Here is a 23,493-nt window from a genome sequence, read left to right as displayed (position 1 = left end):
GATGCAGAAAAAGCATTTTACAAAATACAGCATCCTTTCTTAATAAGAACCCTCAACAAAGGGGCACCTGGGTGGCTAAATTGTTAAGCGTCTGCCTTCAGCTCTGGTCCTGATCCCAGGGTCCTGGGATTGAGCCTAGCATCTGGCTCCCTGCTCAGCGGGAAGCCTGCTTCTCCCTCTCCCACTCCCCCTGCTTGTGTTCCCTCTCTCACTGTGTATCTCTCTGTCAAATAAATAAATAAAATCTTAAAAAAAAAAAAAGAACCCTCAACAAAGTAGGGATAGATTAAACATACCTCAACATCATAAAGGCAAAATATGAAAGGCCCACAGCTAATATCATCCTCAATGGGTAAAAACTGAGAGCCTTTCCCCTATGGTTAGGAACAAAACAAGGATGTCCATGCTCACCATTACTACTTAATATAATACTGGAAGTCTTAGCCTCAGTAATCAGACAACAAAAGGAATGAAAGGCATCAAAATCAGTAAGGAAGAAGTCAAACTTTTTATTTGTAGATGACATGATACTCTATGTAGAAAACCCAAAGACTACACCAAAATATTGCCAGAAGTAATACATAAATTCAACAAATTTGCAGGATATAAAATCAATGTACAGAAATCTGTTGCATTTCTATACCCCAATAATGAAGCAGCAGAAAGAGAAATCAAGGAATCGACTCCATTTACAATTGGACTAAAAACAATAAGACCCCTAGGAATAAACCTAACCTAAGAGGTATAAAATTCTATAGTGAAAACTATAGAAAACTTATGAAAGAAATTGAAGAGGACACAAAGAAATGGAAAAACATTCCATGCTCATGGATTGGAAGAACAAACATTGTTAAAATGTCTATATTACCCAAAGTAATCTACACATTTAATGTAATCTCTATCAAAATACCACCAGCATTTTTCACAGACAATCCTAAATTTTTTTAAGATTTTATTTATTTATTTGAGACAGAACGAAAGAGAGAATGAGCAAAGATATATGGCAGAGGGAGAAGTAGACGCCCCACTGAGCAGGGAGCCCAATAAGGGGCTTGATCCCAGGACCCTGGGATCATGACCCAAGCCGAAGGCAGACTCTTAACCATTTGAGCCACCCAGGCAACCCGACAATCCTAAAATTTTTATGGAACCCAAAAAGACCCCAAATAGCCAAAGCAATCCTGAAAAAGAAAAACAAAAATCGTGGAGGCATCACAATTCTGGATTTCGAGTTATATCACAAAGCTGTAGTCATAAAGACAGTATGGTTCTGACATAAAAACAGTCACATAGATCAATGGAACAGAATAGAAAATCCAGAAATGGACCCACAGTTATTTGGGCAGCTAATCTTTGACAAAGCAGGGAAGAATATTCAGTGGAAAAAAGACAGTCTCTTCAACAAACAGTGTTGGGAAAACTGGACAGCAACATGCAGAAGAATGAAACTGGTTGACTTTCTTACACCATACATAAAAATAAGTTCAAAATGGATGAAAGACCTAAATGTGAGACAGGAAACCATCAAAATCCTGGAGGAGAACAAAAGCAACAACCTCTTTGACCTCAGCTATAGCACTTCTTAGTAGAAACATCTCCAGAGGCAAGGGAAACAAAAGCAAAAATGAACTATTCGACTTCATCAAGATAAAATCTTCTGCACAGTAAAGGAAACAATAAAACTAAAAGGCAGCCTATGGAATGGGAGAAGATACTTGCAAATGACATATCTGATAAAGGATTAGTATCCAAAATCTATAAAGAACTTATCAAACTCAAAACCAAAAATCAAATAACCCAGTTAAGAAATGGGCAGAAGACACAAATAGACACTTTTCCAAAGAAGACATTTAGATGGCTAACAGACACATGAAAAGATGTTCAACATCACTCATCATCAGGGAAATACAAATGAAAACCAAGTTAATATTTAAGAAGGCTTACAAACTTTATAGTCTTTCTTTTTAGTAAGAAAAATATTTATAAATTTGGATTGATTTTCTTTGTTTTCTGATTGTGGTATTCGGTTGTGGCCTTAGGTCTTCCCTTTAAGATATTTTGTCTCTTTCTGGCAGTATGTTTTATTATACGCAGTCAAGAGATATTAATGACATTATTAAAGCAACTTAAAAATATCATTTGCCACTAAAATTTTTATCCTTTTGTGATATATGTAACTTAATCTTAGTTATCTGTTCATAAATGAAGAAGACCAAAACCACAATGAGGTCTTACCTCCCAACTGTTAGAATGGTTACTATCAAAAAGACAAAAAATAACAAGTGTTGCCAAGGATTTGGAGATATTGGAACTCTTGTACACTGGTGGCAATGTACAGCCATTATGAAAAACAATATGGAAGTTCTTCAAAAAAATTAAAAGATAGGACTACCAAATGATCCAGAAATTCCACTTCTGGGTATATATCTAAAGCAAATGAAATCAAGGTCTTAAAGAGATATCCATACTATCATTTTAATTACAGTTTTATTCACAATAGCCAAGATATGGAAATAACCTAAATATCACTACCAGAAAAATGGATGAAGAAAATGTGATATATATGATATATATATATATATATCATATATATAGTGGAAATTATGCAACCTTCAAAGAAATGGAAATCCTGGGCGCCTGGGTGGCTCAGTTGGTTAAGCGACTGCCTCTGGCTCAGGTCATGCTCCTGGAGTCCCTGGATCGAGTTCCGCATCGGGCTCCCTGCTCAGCAGGGAGTCTGCTTCTCCCTCTGACCCTCCCCCCTCTCATGTGCTCTCTCTCATTCTCTCTCTCTCAAATAAATAAATAAAATCTTAAAAAAAAAAAAAAAAAGAAATGGAAATCCTGTTACAAGTGCAACTACACGGATGAACCTAGAGAACATTGTAAGTGAAATAAGCCAAATAAAGATAAATACTGCATAATCTCAATTATTTGTAGAATTAAAAATAGTCTAATTCAGAGACATAGAGAATATGATTGCCAAGGGCTAGTGGAGGGGGGAGGTGTGGGATGGGAGGAGTGGATGGGGGCCTGGGGTGTGGGATGGAGGGTTGGGGGTGAGGGTATACAGATGCTGGTAAAGAGGTACAGTTTCAATTACACAGGGTGAATAAATTCTGGAGATCTAATGTGACAGCAATGTGACAATTGTTAACAGTACTGTATCATATTCTTTAATTTTACTAAGAAGGTAGACCTTAATTACCACAGAAAAAGAAAAGAGAAGAAAATCATAATCATGTGTGGTGATGGATATGTTAATTAGCTAGCTTATGGTGATCATTTCACAATGTATAGGTATATCAAAACATCAAGTTGTACACCTTAAATATATGCAATTATTATTTGTCAAGTATACTTCAACAGAGCTGGTAAAAATAATTACCCATAACTGACAAAGGCAAAATAGAGACATCTATTTTATAATTGTTATCACATTCCATTAAACAAAAATGCATCCTTTAAAAAATTCTAAATTTGTAATTAACCTCATGGACTAAAATTGTTCTAATAAAGTGCCATAAAAAATAATATTCTTATGATGTTCTGATTTCTGTAAAGAGAATGACCTAGCCATGTTTACGTTAAGATTCTACTTGAATCTCCCCCAAATTTGACACTCTATATGTTAAAACAAAGCTCTTTTCTGGATAGGTACCCTTACTATTTTCAGAATTCCTTACTTTCTCTTAAATATGTCATCAGCAATGTTTATTCTTTGTGGTCTAAGTTCATTTTTTAAAAAGAAACATATTGTGTAGCATTCTGTTAAGTTCTACTCTGCATGACAAAGCGCAGAAATGAACAGCATTCATTGCTGGGGATTTTGCCCAATAGCTCAGGGTTTGAAGTCACTGTTTGGGGTCATTTGGAACAATCAACATTTTGATACCACTGTTTTCCTGCCATTGTATTCATTTTCTGTAGTTCCTCTACTCTTTACAGGCCTTGAGTTTCCTTGCTTAAAATATTATCCTCACAACTTTGAAAAGTTTACTGTTAGAGAATATTTAGAGAGACAGATTTTTCTCTCTCAGGTTTTGACTGAAACATTAATAGTAATATTTATATACCTTTCCTAGAACCTTTGATTCTATCTTTAAGAATACATTAAATGTTTGAAATGTTTTATCTAACACTTTTGTGTATGTGTATGTATATAACTTCAAATTTTATAATACGACCAAAAGTAGATGCTAAAGGGGAAATGAGTAAATGTTTATGATTACATTATTTTAATAAAAACACATTTGTTTTAATGTTAGAAACATTGGAGGACATATTATTGGTGCACAGTTTAATTAAAACAAAGTCTGTAGCCAATAAACTGTAGTGATTATGGTTAGCTGGTGGTCTTACGATATGGATGTTACTTAATGAGAGAAAATCAGATTGAGATCACTTTATTAAAAAAATATTGTATATTTTCTATTTTATATGATCATCAATACCCATCAACTTTTTATAAGACTCAAATTTTCAAGCATGGTGCTTTCCTTACTTTGAATGTCCTCCAACAAAGGCAACTGGATATTTCAATAGTACTGGCATTGAAAAATATCACAGAATTCTAAGTTAATTTCTTAAGCCCCTTGGCCAGTAATAATTTGAGTAATAAGTATTCTAATTCTATATGCTTTTCTTCTGCAGTTATTTTTGTCAGCATCATATCTTGATCCATGATGATTTCTCAATCACATACTTAATAGTCCAGAGAAATTTGGTACCCATTTGTTTTTTTTTGTCAATTTGTGTTAAAGCTCTTTGGCTTTTCTCTGGTCTTTAAATATAACACATCTCTTTTGGAATGGCTAAGACTATTTTTAGTGGCCAGTCAAGTCATTTTACAATCATCCATATTTTGAGTAGACATGATATCTCAGCCCTGTGCTCTGTTAATGAAACAAATATTCTTCCCTCTGATTACATCTCTTACTGTTCTCAAATATACCCTCTCCCTAAAAGTTTCACAGTTAGAATAGTGGTATGAATTTATCTCTAGATGTCTAAGTGATGTTTTCCAGTTTATTTTTTTATTATTTATTTATTTTTTTAAAAGATTTTATTTATTTATTTGACAGAGAGAGACACAACGAGAGAGGGAATACAAGCAGGGGGAGTGGGAGAGGGAGAAGTAGACTCCCCGCTGAGCAGGGAGCCCGATGTGGGGCTCGATCCCAGGACCCTGGGATCATGACCTGAGCCGAAGGCAGACGCTTAATGACTGAGCCACCCAGGCGCCCCTCAAGTCAGTGTTTTACTTGGTAAACATGTCTGAGACCATGCATCCCTGGCTGCTAAGCATCAGGGCGGACAGGGCTAGAAAGGTAACAGCTTATTTTGAGCAGGGGCAAAGACAAGGCAGCACTTTACAGCTACATTGTAACTAGATCCTGCATCTGTTTTCCAGTTTAGATATACTGTGAGCAACCACTTGTATGCTAGATACATTTTTACATAACCTATTTTAGTCAAAAACACCAAGTGCTCACTTAGTACATACACTAAAATTGGAACAATATATAGATTAGCATGACCCCTGTACAAAGATGACGCACAAATTCATGAAGTATTCTACAATTAAGTATATACCTTAAAAAAACCCCAGCAATTCCATTCCCTTAAACTAAACATTATTATAAAAATAGATGTGAGCGGGGTGCCTGGGTGGCTCAGTCATTAAGCATCTGCCTTCGGCTAGGGTCATGATCTCAGGGTCCTGGGATCAAGCCCCACATCGGGCTCCCTGCTCAGCGGGAAGCCTGCTTCTCCCTCTCTCACTCCCCCTGCTTGTGTTCCCTCTCTCGCTGTTTCTCTCTATCAAATAAATAAAATCTTAAAAAAACAAAAAACAAAAAAACAGATGTGAGGCCTGCCTGGGTCGCTCAGTCGTTAAGCGTCTGTCTGCCTTCCACTCAGGTCATGATCCCAGGGTTTTGGGATCGAGCCCCGCATTAGTCTCCCTGCTCAGTGGAAAGCTTGCTTCTCCTTCTCCCACTCCCCCTGCTTGTGTTCCCTCTCTCACTTGTCTCTCTCTCTCTCTGTCAAATAAATAAATAAAATCTTAAAAAAAAAAACCATGAGGATTAAATAACAATTAGTGAAAGATTATCCTTTTCAAAATAGCCAGTGTTTGGGGACATTAATTTATAAAGTTCTCTAATAACATTTCATGGGCTTTGGGTGGCCTACATGATATTAAATGGTTATTTCAACCACTGAGGTGATCATGTAAGATTTCAAAAGTATTTATTACTATTCCTTTAAGAAAGTTTGTTATGGGGGTCAATGAAGATTCAGGTAATTAAACAGCCATATGAATTATACGGTTATCATAGTTAAAGGGCCATAGAAAAATCTTTTTTAAAAATCATGCCAAAGGAGGTTTATTCCACATACTGAAGGAATTTATCACTTATGTGATATTTTGAGTAAGGCAATTAGTTCAGATTTAGTAAAGAAGACTAGAAATGGGAAGAACAGAAATAAATATTTGTTGATTTTGCATTTTATAACAATCCTCAGGAAAAAAAAGGTTAATATGGAACTTGAATTGGCTGAAAAATTAGATTTTTCTGAAACTGGTGTCCTTTTGGTAATAACTTGTAGGTTATTTCTAGGGATAGAGTGGTTACATAATAAATCCATTAACTATCCAATAATGAAATTATTAGATAATAAAAATGTCAAATCTGTAAAAGATTTAGTTATTAGAAATAAATATGAAGACTATAGATAAAGGCATTTTGTTCCTACATGGAAATATTATAGTGTTATTTTTTTCTCTATATTTTATCTCAATTAATATCAAACTGAAATTTTTTTATTATACAGCAATCACTAAAAGAAATTTTAGCTGTCAGATAGATGACTTTAGGGAGGTCAAATTAAAAAATGAGGACAGTTCTCCTTGAAGTGCTTTTATTCCAGAGAATTTTAAATTAAATTAAATTAGATTCTTTAGGGTAGATGATAATAGAATGACATCCAATGCCATTCTGAGGTAACTTTTGAAAAGATTATAATTCAACATTTTAGTCAACATAACAAATGCACTTTCATTAGTTTTCTTGATCTAGCTATTGTATATTGAACAACAAAAGTAACCATTTATCTTCATTTTGAGTATATAAATGCTGAGAGTTAGAAATATTCTATTTATAGTTTTAGTACAAGGTTGAATGCACTTATCACACTTCATTGGTTGCACATTTTATGCTTAGAAAAAGTGTTAAGAGTCTTTTCCATTGATTCGCAGGCTAAGCAATTTCATTTTTTGTTTTCATACTTTGACCTACAACCCTAAGATCCATTAGGGCACTACAATAGCAAGGTGTAGACACATCAACTACAAAGAAATAGAACTAAAATGACAGTGTCTCCAGCTAGGGATGCATTAATAGACCTGAGAATTCAAACGTAGAAAAGGCAATTTTTTCCTGCTGGGAAGTGGAGTCCTCAAGAGAGACATTTCAGACTGAAGAACATGATATGAAAATCAATAAAGGCCCTATTGTGCTACTGATGTGTCTGGGAAGTGTCATTTTATATCTTGCTAGTGGATAGCTGAAGGAAGTTAAAGCTACTTTGCTCATAGTAATTGGACAAATCCTCTTTTATCAGTGGTCTATTTTGCTGCTCAAAGGAAAAGTAAAATATACTGCGGGGTCCAGTTTGAAATGAGATATCATGAAAAAGAATTAATATGAAAACTGTTAGGTCTATTTGCAGACATGAAAAAGAAATCAGTGATCAATGATCGCTTTCAAAATTCCTCTAATTAACACATGAATTTAAACAGATAACTGTAAATACTGGTCCAATTGGCAGGAAACTGTGGTCAAGAAAACAGCACGTTGGCTAACCAGAGAAGGAAACTTAAAAGGCATCTTTGCAAATACTAGAATGATTTGCAAACACCAAATAGCTGATTTGAAGATTTAATTTTGTAAATATGTGTGCATTGAAACTAGAAGAGTTATGGGTGCCTGGGTGGCTCAGTTGGTTAAGCGACTGCCTTCGGCTCGGGTCATGATCCCGGAGTCCTGGGATCGAGTCCCACATTGGGCTCCCGGCTCGGCGGGGAGCCTGCTTCTCCCTCTGACCCTATCCCCTCTCATGCTCTTTTTCTCTCTCTCTCAAATAAATAAATAAAATATTTAAAAAAAGAAAAAAACAAAACTAGAAGAGTTATATGCTTGGAAATTGTCTAGATATTAATTCCTGGAATTTTTATTGCTCATGTACTAAATGCTATTTTTTCCCAGATCACTATAATAAAAAGTTTAAGAACTTTATGGCAACTATCTTTGGTTTCCCCAAAAGTCACTTGTCAATTATCTCATTATTTCCTCCCAAAGTATATTTATCCTATGGAAAATCCTTATATTTTTTGATTGCTACTATATGATATTTGAAAGAGACTATGTAAGGTAAGAGCAGCTATTAAAATTGGAGGTTTCTATTTAGATTCTACACTTTTCACCTCTTTTTACTTTGCTTTATTCCACAAAGCATTTGTAATGGCTAAAACTCTTAAATTTACATAGTATACTCAGAAACTGTAAAGCTTCTGAATTTGAATGTTTACTTAATTCAAATGAGTTTCACTGTTTATTGGTTAGTGGGGAAACTCTAGGAGTCAGAATTCATTAATTTATGTATTAGTTCAATAAACAATTTTTGGGAGATAACTAGTCAGAATGTAAAATAAAGAGCTTTTCATATATGAATGTGTAAATTGATATAGGGATTGGTCATTTACATGTATCAAGTCATGTGTAATACACTGGTGCCCAAAAAAACAATGACCTTGGGGCACCTGGGTGGCTCAGTCGGTTAAAATTCTGCCTTCTGCTTAGGTCATGATCCTAGGGTCCCAGATAATACTGTGCATTAGGCTCCCTACTCAGCAAGGGGTCTGCTTCTTCTTCTCCCTCTGCTCCTCCTCCAACTTGTGCTCTCTCTCTCTAGCTTACTCTCTCTCTCAAATAAATAAAATAAAAATAAAAAAATGACCTCAAAGGTGAAAATGGTCAAAATTAGGGGAAGTGGAAATATAAGGGAACACAGATTTTTAATTGAGAAACATGAAATTAAGGATGCTAGTATCTTTTACAAACATAGGTGGTAATAATTAGCCATTATTACCCTGACCATGTGGAATCAGCAGAGGAAGGAATCCTGTACTAGCTCTCTTATTCTTGGCAACACTCACCTGCACATTTCAGTGTCTGAAAATTCCATAGATCTCCCTAAACCTGTAACATCTTTTATTCATTCCAGATATGTATTCTTTCAAATGAGCTTTATAAAAGTAAAATGTTTTTTGAGAAGACCTGAACTCATATTATGAAAAAAATGTATTTTATCAATTCTAAGATACACATTTTTTCTCATTTTATTATCTGTGAAATTGGAATCCATTCTACAATCAATGGCAATTTAGCATTATGTAATAGTTGAGCTGGAAATTCATTTCTTTTTCTTTTCTTTTTTTTAAAGATTTTATTTATTTGACAGAGAGCGACACAGCAAGAGAGGAATACAAGCAGGGGGAGTGGGAGAGAGAGAAGCAGGCTTCCTGTGGAGCAGGGAACCTGATGTGGTGCTCAATCCCAGGACCCTAGTATCATGACCTGAGCCAAAGGCAGACGCTTAACAACTGAGCCACCCAGGTGCCCCAATTTATTTATTTTTCTTAAATAGCAACACAAAATCATGATTCAATATAACTTATAGCATCTTAGACTTGATATATGGAATCTAATTATATACATGGCAGTTAAAACCAGTGAACAGCCATAGTTACACTATGGTTAAAATAGTAGCTGTAATTTCTGTAAATAACAGGAAATAGAGTTTAGATTCTCCTGTATTGGCTATATTACAAATTTCTTCCTCTTTTCCTCTCACTGGTTCTGAATATTTTGTCTCCATTTCCTAAAGTTTCAACATGGGAAAAATGATTTTTTCTATGTACATTATCCCCCATCCTCCCTATCCTCCATATGGCTGATAGCCATATTTCTTTTTTTTTCTTTTTTTTTTTTTCATGTTCAGTTAGCCTCTGTATAATACATCATTAGTTTTTGATGTAGTGTTCAATGATTCATTAGTTATGTATAACACCCAGTGCTCATCACAACACGTGCCCTCCTTAATATCCATCACCCTGTTACTACCTTCCCCTACACCCTTCCCCTCTGGAACCCTCAGTTTGTTTCCTGTGGTCCATAGTCTCTCATGGTTCATCTCCCTCTCTGATTTCTCCCCATTCAGATTTCCCTCCCTTCCCCTATGGTCCTCTGTGCTATTGCTTATATTCCACATATGAGTGAAACCATATAATTGTCTTTCTCCACTTGACTTACTTCACTTAGCATAATCCTCTCCAGTTCTATCCATGTCAATGCAAATGGTAGGTATTCATCCTTTTTGATGGCTGAATAATATTCCACTGTATATGTGTACCACATCTTCTTTATCCATTCATCTGTTGAAGGGCATCTTGGCTCCTTCTAGAGTTGGTTATTGTCGACATTGCCGTTATGAACACTGGGGTGCATGTACCCTTCCTTTCACTATATCTGTATCTTTGGGGTAAATACCTAGTAGTGTAATTGGTGGATCATAGGGTAGCTCTATTTTTAATGTCTTGAGGAACCTCCATGCTGTTTTCCAGAGTTGCTGTACCAACTTGCATTCTCACCAACAGTGTAAGAAGTTTCCCCTTTCTCGGCATCCTCACCAACATTTGTTGTTTCCTGTTTTATTAATTTTTGCCATTCTAACTGGTGTAAGGTGGTATCTCATTGTGGTTTTGATTTGTATTTCCATGAAGGTTAGTGATGTTGAGCATTTTTTCATGTGTCTATTAGCCATTTGTATGTCTTCTTTGGAGAAATGTCTGTTCATGTCTTCTGCCCATTTCTTGACTGTGTTGTTTTTTGAGTGTTGAGTTTGAGAAGTTCTTTATAGATCTTGGATATCAGCCCTTTATCTGTAATGTCATTTGCAAATATCTCTGATAGCTATATTTCTAAAATAAAAATTTGATCATGCTATTCTCATTAAAATTTCTTAATCCCTCTGCATTTTCAGGATAAATTTCCAACTCCCAAAATGACATACAGAATCCATTATGATCAGAACCTCATTCTTCCTGTATTTCTTTTCTCTCCACTTTCCATATCCACCTTGTCTATCTTTAAAAAATAATTTGCATATCCTCATTTGTGAAATTTTGATGTGATTGCACATGGTTTTTTTTCATGGGTATATTGTCTTGCACAATTATTGAACATAGTATTAAGAGCTTTTCATAAATGAATAAATTGAATTGACAAATAGGGATTGGTCATTTATATGTATCAAAAACATCAATCTAATTACTTATGACATTTCTAAAAAGGTTGATTTCACTTGTGCAGATATTTTTAAAAGCCACACTTCAACTATTTATTTACTTACTAATTAGTGTATTTGTACACGTATGTTCACACAAAAAAAAACTCAGAATGTTTTATTCTCTACCACCAAAAATGTATTTTATTCTGACCTCTACAAAAATTATCCAATGCTGTACCTCTGAAACAAATAATACATTATATGTTAAAAAAAAAAAGAAGATAGTAGGAAGGGAAAAATGAAGGGGGGGAAATTGGAGGGGGAGACGAACCATGAGAGACTATGGACTCTGAGAAACAAACTGAGGGTTCTAGAGGGGAGGGGGATGGGGAGATGGCTTAGCCTGGTGATGGGTATTAAAGAGGGCAAGTACTAAATGGAGCACTGGGTGTTATATGTAAACAATGAATTATGGAACACTACATCAAAAACTAATGATGTAATGTATGGTGATTAACATAACATAATAAAATTAAAAAATACACAAATATAAAAAAAATTATCCAATGCTACAATACCCACTCATATCTGTTTTATGCACCAATATGATTTTAGTGCTATGCTTTGATTAGATGAAGAATAAGACATTTTATTTCAAGTATCTTAATTTCTATTTCTCTATCTTCCACTAGACTATAAACTCCAAACTAACATGAGCCAAGTGTGATTTCTCTGCAGTTGTATTTCCAACTTCCAGGAAACTATTTGGTTGGCTGAATAAAACTGTGTTTTAGCTTTGGTGCATTCTAAAGTATAAAGCTGTTATTTAAGTAGCAAACATATTCTTCTGTAGCTGAAAGTTTTAAGAAATGAACAGTTATTTGAAACATGCCTATTGCTGTCAAGGAGAGTCAAGGAGATTTTTGTTTTAATAATATTTAGTAAACAAAATATTTTAAAATAAATAACTGATTTTGAATGAAAAATCAGATTTTGTTATTATGTGAAAGTAATTTGAGAAACACAATGATTAATACTGAGGTTTTAATTTGTGTTTGGATTAACCAAGAGTTGTTTATAACTTCAAGAAATCATATCACCAGTGGCAGATGTACTTTTGATTTGAGTTGCCAATAAAATATACCTGTACTGGGGCACCGGGTTGGTTCAGTCAGTTAAGCATCTGCCTTCAGCTCAGGTCATGATCCCAGGGTCCTGGGATAGAGCCCCGCATTGGGCTCCCTGCTCGGTCAGGAGTCTGCTTCTCCCTCTCCTTCTGCCCCTGCCCCCCGCTCATGTTCTCTCTCTCACTCACTCTCTCTGTCAAATCAATAAATAAAATCTTAAAAAAAAAATGTACCTGTATCAGCTACACTTGGATTTGTACTTTCAAGGTGAAAGTACATTATGAACCGTCATTATGAACCATCATAACATCACTAATAATGTGATCCAGTAGTTACATGTTGAACTACATATAATTTTACTAAAATTAATTTTCTTTTAATTTTTTCATTATATAATGCAAAGCATTATATGCATATATATGTGCATTTACAGATATATATATATATATTTTTAAAGATTTTATTTATTTATTTGACAGAGATAGAGACACAGCGAGAGAGGGAATACAAGCAGGGGGAGTGGGAGAGGGAGAAGCAGGCTTCCCGCGGAGCAGGGAGCCCAATGTGGGGCTCCATCCCAGGACCTGGAATCATGACCTGAGCCAAAGGCAGACGCTTAACGACTGAGCCACCCAGGCGCCCTACAGATATATATTTTTAAATGTGAATTATAGATTTATTATATTTTAATTAGTGAAGAAATTGTTTCATAATATTTGTTACAAAAAAAAAAAAGACGTTTGTTTCAGCAACGTGGGATCTATTGAGCTAGACTTTGAAGTTGCAGGTGTACCTGATAGCATAACAGTAAGAAACTCACATTGCATATTAACTTTTGTGTGGTAACTGTACTGAAATCTTAATTCTGGAATGGAGTCCCTCATTAAAACTACACAGGCATGAATAATAAGTATTCTCTAAAATCAAAAATGCACTTTCAATTTAAGTTTTCTTCCATCCTTTCCCTATGTTTCTCCTCCTCTCCTTCATTATTTAAACATCTGTTCATATACTAATTGCCCATTGTATTTATTTTTTCTTTTCTTTTGTTTTTTACACACCAAATAATTTATTTTTTTCTAACATTAATCCATATATATTCCAATCATTTAGTAACATTTAATGGACATAAAGCCTCTATAGTGATTTTCATTATAAACAAAGCTTACTTTCCAGGAGTCAAATGTTTTTGGTTTTTTGTTTTATTGGGGGTTTTGTTTTATTTTATATATATATTTTATTATGTTATGTGAATCACCATACATTACATCATTAGTTTTTGATGTAGGGTCCCATGATTCATTGTTTGTGTACAACACCCAGTGCTCCATTCAATATGTGCCCTCTTTAATACCCATCGCCAGGCTAACCCATCCCCCACCCCCTCCCCTCTGGAACCCCCAGTTTGTTTCTCAGAGTCCATAGTCTCTCATGGTTCGTCTCTCCCTCCGATTCCCCCCCCCTTCATTTTTCCCTTCCTACTATCTTCTTCTTCTTCTTCTTTTTTTAACATATAATGTATTAATTGTTTCAGAGGTACAGGTCTGTGATTCAACAGTCTTACACAATTCACAGTGCTCACCAAGCCCATTATATTTAATATGGACTTATGTTGTATGGATATTGGTGGGAATTCTGTGAGTTTACATTAGAGTCCATTCCTCCCAAAAGCTCTTGTGATTATTTCCAATATGGAAGTATTTTAGTTTTATTAGTTAGCTTCAGATTTCAAATATAAAACTCCTGGAACAAGAATACTTTTTTAATTGAAGTAGAGTCCACTCACAATATTACATTACAGCTCAGGTGTACAACATAGTGATTTGACAAGTAAATACATTAGGCTATGCTCACCACAAGTGTAGCTACCGTCTGTCACCATACAGTGCTATTACAATATCATTGACCATATTTCCTAAGCTGTCCCTTTTATCCCCGTGACTTATTCATTCCATGACTTGGAGCTTGTATCTCCCACTCCCCTTTGCCCATTTTGCCCATGCCTCCTCTCTGGCAACCATCAATTTGTTCTCTGTATTTATGGGTCTCTATCTGCTTTTTCTTTAGGTATTTATTAATTTGTCTTATTTATTTATTTATTTTTAGATTCCACATATAAGTGAAATCATATGGTATTTGTCTTTCTCTTCTTAACCTATTTAAGTAAGCATTATACCCTCTAGGTCCATCCATGTTGTTGCAAATGGCACGATCTCATCCTTTTTTATGGCTAAGTAATATAAGAGAACACTTTTTTTTAAAGATTTTATTTATTTATTTGACAGAGAGAGAGACAGCAAGAGAGGGAACACAAGCAGGGGGAGTGGGAGAGGGAGAAGCAGGCTTCCCGCAGAGCTGGGAGCCTGATGTGGGGCTCTATCCCAGGACCCTGGGATCATGACCTGAGCCGAAGGCAGATGCTTAATGACTGAGCCACCCAGGCACCCCAAGAGAACACTTTTTAATCAAATGTTTAGGATGTACTATTTTGTCCACCTGCTATCTCATTCAAATGAGAATTGCTTCTTTGTAAGTCATTTTTGAAAGCAGGTTTTTGACTTGTTCTTTTATTAAATACTTTTCCCTTTCACTGAGATGTTTGCACTTTGAGTGTGCTAGCATTACGTGGGCACTCAGTTCCTATTTATCACATTGTGGATTTTCTTTTTCCCTCTGTTTCTGGTTAAATTTTAGGGTTCTATCTTCTTCATGGCAGCCTTGGCTTCTGAGACACTATGGCCTTTGTCTTTCAGTTTCCTCTTCATGTTTGGTTGTAATTTTGGGTAACTTGTTAACCCATCTATGCAAGTAAAATGTAGGTTTTAATTTACAAGGGGGATTTTTGTTGTTGTTTGTTTGTCTGGCTTTTGTACAACATCTAGTTGGCTAACTTACCAATAGCTCAGTTTCAACAACTACATTTTCTATTCCAAAAGCCCTGCTTCACCTGACTGATGCAGATATTGCAGATGTGCAATACTGACTTGATATTAGACAGACTTCTCTAGAACTGTTTTTTAAACATAACTTGTTTATTCCTGTGTCTACTTTAATAGATAACTCTGACCTTGAACTTGCCACATATATTTGACTACTGAATATTTTATACTCACTATCTTTTTCCATAGCTTCAAATCTATATTTGAGATGCCTTCCAAAATAGCAAAGTCTCACGTGTTCCACTCTAAACTTTTCTTGACATTCCTGATGTTTTAAAAGCCAGGGCCTAATTTTGCTGAGGCCGGTTATTCATTTTACCAATTCTTACTCTAAAAGGGGAGAAATTGACATTTTTAAAAACAGAAGGTATATCTAGGAATAAGGGTTCTTTTGCTTGTTTTGTTTTGTTTGTTTGTTTTTTGCCTTTCAAAAGATTAATTTATTACTGAATTTTTCAACTCAGTATTGGATTCTCTATGAAAAAGGAGGGTCATGATTTCATTTGTTCTATAGATAGCAAAGACAAGGTGTCTGAAGCTGATGAAGTAGGTCTAAAATATTGCAACCCAAAAGGTGGAAGTAATTAAAAAAACAACATGATAATTATGATAACAAACACTTATATATGTGATACTATTCCAAATACTTTGTATATATTAGCAGTTTAATTCTTATAATAACCCTGTGAGGCAGATATATTATTGCCACCACAATTTTTAGATAAGCTCTGGCCCAATGAGGTTCAGATTGCTCACTAATTGTCACAGAACTATTAAATATGGCTTTTGAGCACACAAGTTTCAGAATCACTCTTACGTCTATATATAATAGTACATGAAAATTGTTATTTTTATTTATCAAAGAAAAAAGAGATTGAAGAAGGTGAGAGATCCATTTGTAAGATTTATCAAGAAGCTGGACCTTAAAGAAAGGGTAGTTGGTATATTATAATGAAGAGAAAATAAAGGAGATCTTTACAAGAGGCTGGGTACAAATCCCTGATTTGACATTTACCAACAAGTCGCTTTCTTGGAAAATCTATGTAGTCTCATTGACCATGAATTTCATGTTCTGTACAATGGTTACAACTATAACAACTCTTCAGTCTCTTGTGAGGACTAAAGGTTAGGGAACAAGCACTATACCATAAATGTCAAATTTTCCTTTTTTTTTTTTTTCCTTTTAAGTGTCACTAATGAACCAGTATTTTTTAGATGGGAGAATTTTGGGGCAGATGCTAATTGTACAAAGTTCAAAATAATCACTACATGATCTGGAGTATTAAGACTAGTCTGGATATGTAGAAAAATTTCCTAAGGAAGACATTTCTGATATGACTCAATGTGAGGTTGGTTTCAGGTTCAGTGCATCTTCACTTCCCTTTTGGAAAGCAATCTACCAATATGCACTTTTAAAAATTTCGCATCTCTTTAGTAGAATAATTTCACATCTGGAAATCAAACTGGAGGCAATGATCCTAAACATGTGAGGGAATTTGTGAAGTTCATTATAGTTTTAATGATAAGTAAACAACTTAAATATTGACTACAAGTAGAAGAATTAAATAGATGATGATATTTATTTATTTATTTGTGTTTATTTAGTTATGTTCAGTTAGCCAGCATATAGTACATCATTAGTTTTGGATGTAGTGTTCATTGACTCATTAGTTGCATATAACACCTAGTACTCATCATAACACGTGCCCTCCTTAATACCCATCACCCGGTTACCCCATTCCCCACTCCCCTCCCTTTTGTAAACCTCAGTTTGTTTCCTGCAGTCCAGAGTCTTTCATGGTTTGTCTCCCTCTCTGATTTCTTCCCATTCAGTTTTCCCTCCCTTCCCCTGTGGTCATCCATGCTATTTAGTATAATATTATGCATGAAACCATTTCTGGAAGTTTAGGTGTCTTGTTACTGTAAGTAACAAGTAACTTATGTGGACATTATTATTACAAATGTAGTAAAGAAAAAATAAAATTAAAACTCTAGAAAAGTCTGGGGGAAAAGGCAAATGCTGTTGGCAAAAAAAAAAGTTGCTAAACTGATTATCATATCTCTTCTGCTATTATTAATCTTCATATAGACTGATCTAAAGTGAACTGTTGTTCTTGCTTAAGCCAGGAAACATCATTCCAGTGCCTTGTCTATGTGACCACTGAAACTGCTTTAGACTAAAATTTGTACTTTATAAAAAAAGTATCAATAGTTCATGCTTCCCCCCTATTAATGTGATTTTGCTGAATTAAAACACTGTCAGTTTAATTACAAAATCTAAGTTTATTTTATTTACTTAATATTTTATGATATTATAATCCAATTTAGATAATTTCTTATCTAACTGCAATAGTAAGATGATTTGACATTCATTTTGCTTTATTTTACTTGAAAAGTCTCTTCTAAAAGTTTCTAACAACTATGCTGTTGTTGATACTATTTCTGGATTTTTCTCAGGCCTTCAAAAATCCTTTGTCATCTTACAATATTCCAGAAGAGTAAAGTGCTGTGGGCCGAACATCTAAAGTAAACTGGTTTTGTATTATTTCATAAAGCAATTACTACGACTTACAGTTGCTCAGAACTGGCCTTGAAGGACTGTCTCAGTCTTAGGTGCCACAGACAGTTGTATACCAAAGATTTGCAGGTTCTGGAAATAGCTGGTACCATTAAATAAGTTATTCAATTGGGATTACAGGAGTATAATTAAAGACTCTGAAGGAGGATCTAGAGCAGATTTGTTTTCCTTCATGTAACAAACATTGTAGTGATTGCAATGTATCCAGAATAATGCAATCCAAATGGGGTACAAATTTTAAAAAGATATATATATATTTTTTTAAATTTGTTTCCCATGTCATCTTAGATTTATATTTGACAGGAAAAGAGAAACATACAAATAAATGTGATACTAATAATGATTATGAGAACTTTTCTTTGAGCTTGTTGTTGCTTCCATTCTCTTTGTGATTAGCCATTTACAGATGATTCTCCTGAAAATATTTTCCAATCATTATGTTCATATTTATCACCTCTGTTTACTTTTTTTTTAAAGATTTTATTTATTTGACAGAGAGATGTTACTTCAATACTTCAATAGGTGACATTTTATTTAAACAATCTGAAATGAAAGTACTTCTCAGTGTTTTCTGAGTATGAATAAGTCTACTATTATCAATAAATTTGTCCTGTCCTTATAGTTTGATAATAGAGTGTTTCCTTTCATATCATTCCTTTCATATCATTCATATCAAATAAGAACTTCCGGTATACAGTGCTTGGGTGGCTCGGTCACTAAGCATCTGCCTTCAGCTCAGGTCATGATCCCAGGGTCCTGGGATCGAGACCCACATCGGGCTCCCTGCTTGGCGGGAAGCCTGCTTCTCCTCCCTCTCCCCATACTTGTGTTCCCTCTCTCGCTGTCTCTCTCTCTGTCAGATAAATAAATAAAATCTTTAAAAAAAAAAAAAAAAGAACTTCCAGTATAACTATGAAACATGAGAAATAAATACAATTGAACAAAAAATTATGATACCTGATATTTTATTTATTTATTTTTATTTTTATTATTATTATTTATTTTGGAGTTTATCTTTAGTATAGCAATTTATTTGTGCATTATATTAAGAAAAGAAAAAAGGGATCCAAAAAACATCAGTTCATAAAACATAATTGGTCCTATGAAATCCAAGTTTAAAATATTAATTAATCATTCAAAATATTTGCAAAAGAATTGTTTGCAAATTTATTCTAGGAAACAGTAAAAAGACCAAAAATATATCAAGTATTCAATACAAGGGAATGTGGGAGAATCAGTTTTGTGATACTTGAGGTAGTCAAACAACAAAACTAAATTTAAAATAGTCAATTGATAGTCAAGTAAATTTAAAATAGTCAATTACAATACAAATCAAGAAAAGTAAATGAGATATTGCAAATTTAGAGAAAAAGATTTCAACCATATTAGCACTGCTGAATTCCGATTCTGTATAATGAAAGGCAAATTTGAGATAAAAAAATCCAGGAATCAGAGATGAAAGACAAAAAATCAATATGACTAAAGAGATTAATTATTTAATTATTATGTACTCATTCTTTGATTCAATCAGGAAACTTATATTGGGTGTCTGTTATTTGCCCTGAAATATTGTAACTACTTTGAGTAGAAAACAAAATGGCAAATGCAAAATTCCCCTACTGGTGGAGCTAACATTCCTGGAGTAGACAAAAAGAAAGAAACCACTGAATATGTGATGTAAATTCTTGTGGTAGTAAGTGCTATGAAAAGAAATAAAGTATGTAAAGATGACCAAGAATAGTAAGTGATTACTTAAAGTTAGGATGGTCAGGGAGTACTTCAAGGAAAACACCTTCAAAAGAGAATGAGTCATGTTAAAATCTGTGGAAAATGCATTTCAAGCAGAAGCAAGCACTATGTACTATACCTGCTATTTTTAGTGGTTATAATAAATTTAAACAATCATGTTTAACATGATTGTTAAATATCTAAGTCTCCAAGTTTAATCAATACTGCTATTCTACTCTGGGGAAGTATATGAAGAATACTTTACATCTATTATTATTTTGTATTTTAGTTTCACATTGTTCCAACCTCTAAGAAACCTAGTTATTAATGTTTCATTAAATTTTAATATAAATTTACTAACATTTTAAGCATCTGTTTTTCTTTTTCTTTTTTTCTTTTTTTGGAAACTATACTGCAACTTAGTACAACAGATTTTTGAACAGTAGATTTATGTGGGACTCACTTGTGGATTTATTTTCCCAGCAATAGAATGACTTCTTTGTTCAGCCTTTTAAACTACTCCAAAGTCTGCCTAATGAAATAATTTCAATGAGCTATTTTCTTTCAGAGCTAACTTCTAAGAATGGCATTGAGGAGTATGATCTAGATAAGAGCTCATTGGTCCAATTTATGTTAATTCTTGAGAATATGTCTGGCCTTTGATTAGTCATTTGAGAGGCAAAGGAGACTAAAGTTCTTAGAAGAAGGTGCAGTAATACACAATCCATGATATAGATGCCTCTACAAACTGAAAGCATAAAATCAAACATTGGGGGAGGAGCAAAATGACGGAGGAGTAGGAGACCTAAATTTCATCTGGTCCCAGGAATTCAGCTAGATAGGGATCAAACCATTCTGAACACCTATGAACTCAACAGGAGATCCAAGAAAAGAATAGCAGCAACTCTCTGAACAGAAAGGCAACCACTTTCTGGAAGGTAGGACATGTGGAGAAGTGAATCTGAGGCAATATTCAGGAAGATAGACGGTGGGGGAGGGGGCCTACATCAGCTGCTACTGGCAAGTGATAGCGCAGCAGAGCACAAAATCAGAAATTTTAGAAGTCTGCTCTGCTGAGGGACGTCACTCCAGTGGCTAAGTAGGGAGCGGAACCCTCACTGGGACAGTGTGGTCTCAGGACCCTCGGGGTCACAGAAAGACGGGGGTCCCTGAGTGTGGCAGAGCTCCCAGGTATCAGAGTGGGGAAGCCAGCTGCAGAGATGGAGCTGAGGAGTGGGCTTTCAGCTTGGGGTTGCCATAAACCATGATCCATGGCACAGTTGGGCCACTGCTCTCCCAGCAGGGACCCAACAAGCGGCAGATCCAGGGAGACTCTCCTTCCTCCCCCGGGAGGAGCGGTGCGGGAGTGCACCACAGGAATCTGCTGGGTTTGGAGACTCCACATGGGGTTGGGTGCCAGAGATAGGAATGCTCAGTCACAGGCTGGGTGAGCATGGAGTGCGGCCAGAGACTGGGGAGATGGGAGTGATTGACTGCTTTTCACTGGGGGCACACTGAGGAGTGGGGCCCCAAGTTATCAGCTCCTCTGGGGCAGAGATTGGGAGGCCTCCATTTCAGTCTTGTCCTCCAAGGCTGTACGGCAAGCTTCCAGGGAATAAAAGCTATGGAGAGCAAACCTGAACAGATTACTTAGCCCAGCCCTGGCAAGAGTAGGGCAATTCCACCTCCAGCAAAGACATTTGGGAACCACAGCAACAGGCCACTCTCCCAGAAGATCAGCAAGAACAGCCAGCCAAGACCAAGTTTACCTATCAAGGAGAACAGCAGAACTCCAGAGCTAGGGGAATACTGCACATAGAATTCATGTTTTTTTCCCCATGATTCTTTAGTCTTTCAAAGTTAATTTTTTTTAACTTTTTGTTTTTGAATTTTTCTTTTTCCCTTTTTCAACCAACATCTTATCAATCCCTTTTTTAAAAAATCTTTTTTATTTTTCATTTTTAGATTCATATTCTACCCCTTCATAGTAGTTAACCTTATTTTTGATATATATATGTATATATATTGTTCTCTCTTTAAAATTTTGGGATACAGTTTCTTCTGACAGACTAAAATATACCCTAAATCTCTAGTGTATGGCTTTGTTCAAGTCTCCTGCCTGATCACATTCTCTCCCCCTTTTTTTTAATCCCCTTCTTTCTTTTTTCAACCAACTTCTTATCTTATCAATTCCTCTTATAAAATCTTTTATAATTTTCATCTTTACAGTCATATTCCACCCCTTCATCGTATTTACCCTTATTTTTGAACATATATAAGTTTTTCTTTCTTTAAAATTTTTGGAGGCACTTTCTTCTAACAGACCAAAATATGCCCCAAATCTAGTGTGTGGCACTGATCTATGCACCAGCCTGATCATACTTGATCATATTCTGGTGTTTTTTGTTTGTTTGTTTGTTTGTTTTTATCTTTTTCTTTTTCTTTTTTTATTCTTTTTTCTTTCTTTCCCTTTCTTTTCCCCAGTTTCAGGTCTCTTCTGATTTGTTTAGTCTTTATTTTTCTGGGGACATTGTTACCCTGTTAGCATTTTGTTCTCTTATTCATCTATTCTCCTATGGACAAAATGACAAGACAGAAGAAATCACCTCAAATAAAAGAACAAGAGGCAGTACCAACTGCCAAGTACCTAACCAATATGGATATTAGTAAGATGTCGGAACTAGAGCTCAGAATGATGATCTTAAAGATACTAGCTGGGCTTGAAAAAAGCATGGAAGTTATTAGAAAAACCCTTTCTGGAGAAATAAAAGAACTAAAATCTAACCAAGTCAAAATCAAAAAGGACATTAATGAGGTGCCATAAAAAACGGAGGCTCTAAATGCTAGGATAAATGAGGCAGAAGAGAGAATCAGTGATATAGAAGACCAAATGATGGAAAATAAAGAAGCTGAGAAAAAGAGAGATAAACAACTACTGGATCACGAGGGCAGAATTTGAGAGATAAGCGATACCATAAGACAAAACAACATTAGAATAATTGGAATCCCAGAAGAAGAAGAAAGAGAGAGAGTGGCAGAAGGTATATTGGAGCAAATTATAGCAGAGAACTTCCCTAATTTGGGGAAGGAAACAGGCATCAACATGCAGGAGGCACAGAGAAACCCTCTCAAAATCAATAAAAATAGGTCAACCCCCGCCATCTAATAGTAAAACTTACGAGTCTCAGAGACAAAGAGAAAATCCTGAAAGCAGCTCAGGACAAGAGATCTGTAACCTACAATGGTAGAAACATTAGATTGGCAACAGACCTATCTACAGAGACCTGGCAGGCCAGAAAGGACTGGCATGATATATTTAGAGAACTAAATGAGAAAAATGTGCAGCCAAGAATACTATATCCAGCTAGGTTTCATTGAAAATAGAAGGAGAGATAAAAAGCTTCCAGGACAAAAAAAAAAAAAACAAAAACAAAAACAAAAAAAACAAACTAAAGGAATTTGCAAACGTGAAACCAGCCCTACAAGAAATCTTGAAAGGAGTCCTCTAAGCAAAGAGAGAGCCTAAAAGTAACATAGACCAGAAAGGACCACAGACAACATATAGTAACAGTCACCTTACAGGCAATACAATGGCACTAAATTCATATCTTTCAATAGGTACCCTGAATGTAAATGGGCTAAATGCCCCAATCAAAAGACACAGGCTATCAGATTGGATAAAAAAACAAGACCCATCGATATGCTGTCTGCAAGAGACTCATTTTAGATCCAAAGACACCCCAGATTGAAAGTGAGGAGGTGGAAAACC

At 35.2% G+C, this 23,493-nt stretch overlaps 1 non-coding gene and 1 pseudogene across 1 annotated transcript; one reads left to right on the top strand and one right to left on the bottom strand.

Annotated features, from left to right (window-relative positions):
• Nucleotides 1–5,273: 5,273 nt before the first annotated feature.
• On the bottom strand, nucleotides 5,274–5,402 carry LOC118017460. Its single transcript, XR_004681161.1, has one exon. It is a non-coding gene; the product is annotated as a small nucleolar RNA SNORA63 (small nucleolar RNA).
• An 85-nt stretch (nucleotides 5,403–5,487) lies between these two features.
• Nucleotides 5,488–5,587, top strand: LOC118017457 (annotated as a pseudogene).
• The last annotated feature ends 17,906 nt before the right edge of the window (nucleotides 5,588–23,493 follow it).

The sequence above is a fragment of the Mirounga leonina genome, unplaced genomic scaffold, assembly GCF_011800145.1.
Source record: "Mirounga leonina isolate KUSES-001 unplaced genomic scaffold, KU_Mleo_1.0 Mir_169, whole genome shotgun sequence".
NCBI classification, from domain to species: Eukaryota; Metazoa; Chordata; class Mammalia; order Carnivora; family Phocidae; genus Mirounga; species Mirounga leonina.
The sequence above is the reverse complement of the archived record's forward strand: the minus strand, read 5'-3'. Positions and strand labels throughout refer to the sequence as shown.